Source organism: Theropithecus gelada, chromosome 1 (genome assembly GCF_003255815.1).
Source record: "Theropithecus gelada isolate Dixy chromosome 1, Tgel_1.0, whole genome shotgun sequence".
Taxonomy (NCBI): domain Eukaryota; kingdom Metazoa; phylum Chordata; class Mammalia; order Primates; family Cercopithecidae; genus Theropithecus; species Theropithecus gelada.
In genome coordinates, this window is record NC_037668.1 from 71990608 (window position 1) to 71992051 (window position 1444).

Here is a 1444-nt window from a genome sequence, read left to right on the forward strand (position 1 = left end):
ATTTGTTTCATTTTATAATCATGTGAAAATATGAAATTTGAATTATGGAAATAATTTGGTTTTTTTTTGAGACGGAGTCTTGCTTTGTTGCCCAGGCTGGAGTGCAGTGGTATGATCTCCGCTCACTGCAAGCTCTGCCTCCCGGGTTCACGCCATTCTCCTGCCTCAGCCTCCGGAGTAGCTGGGACTACAGACACCTGCCACCACGCCTGGCTAACTTTTCTGTATTTTTAGTAGAGACGGGGTTTCACCGTGTCAGCCGAGATGGTCTCGATCTCCTGACCTCGTGATCTGCCCGTCTCGGCCTCCTAAGGTGCTGGGATTACAGGCGTGAGCCACTGCGCCCGGCCTATGGTAATAATTTTATCTTTAGAGGAGGGGAGTATAAAAATGATCTGCTCTGTGTGTCAAACGTGATCCATTCTACAAATATCTCCTAAATGCCAAGTTAGGAGAAACACTAGGTATGTGAGAACTGAAAGAGGCATCAAATGGGAGTCAGAGAAGGCCCCAGAAGGAGGTGATCCTGGAGTTGAGAGCTGAGCAGTTGTTAGCCATAGAATCATAGCCACCACTTCTCAAGGGCCTGCTCTCAGCCCCACTTCATGCTAGTAGTTGGGGACCCTAAGATACATAAGAGCCTTCTTACCCACTTGTTATGATAGAGCAAATATCCCTGCTCTCACCAAAGGCCCACTTGTCTATTGGTACTCCAGATCCTGTCCTTTCGTAATTCATCCACGACTTTGCTCTTATAATTGAGCCCTCTATTTCTGTGTCAGTTTCTCCTTTGGTGCATCCCCATCAGCCTATAATATGCCCTCCCTTAACTGCCACCTCATTTTTCTGCTCTCATTCGTAGCAAAACTTCTTTGTTTAGAGTTTAGAGACAATGTCCCACTCCATCAACTCCTGTTCCCTTGGCAGTCCAGTCCAATCAGGCTTCCATCTTACTACACTTGGTTTTGGCAGAGTCACCAGTGACCTCTGTCTTGCCAAATCCAGTAGTCACTTACCTGTTTATCTCAACCTCTCAGGCTCTTTGGATGACTTTGCTGTTCTGCTGGGCCTTAAATGTAAGAGTCCCCAGGCTCTGTCCTCTGTCCTTTTCTCAAACTATCTCCAGTGTTGATAGCATCCACTCTAACTACCATCTCTCTATGCTGACAACACCCAAGTTTACATTTATAGCCCTGACCTTCTCTAAGCATAATTAATAGACATCTCAAAATCAATGTCTAAAATGGAATTCTTGTTTCAGCCACCTCCAAATCTGCTCCTCTTCCTATCTTTCCATATACCAAGTGGCACGATCATCACACAGTTGCTCAAGCCAATAATCTAGGAGTCTCTTTGATTCCTCTTTCCCTTCCTTCCTACCCCCTTCTGATCCATTGCAAGTCCTGTTTTTCTTTTTCTTTTTTTTTTTTTTAGAGATGGGATC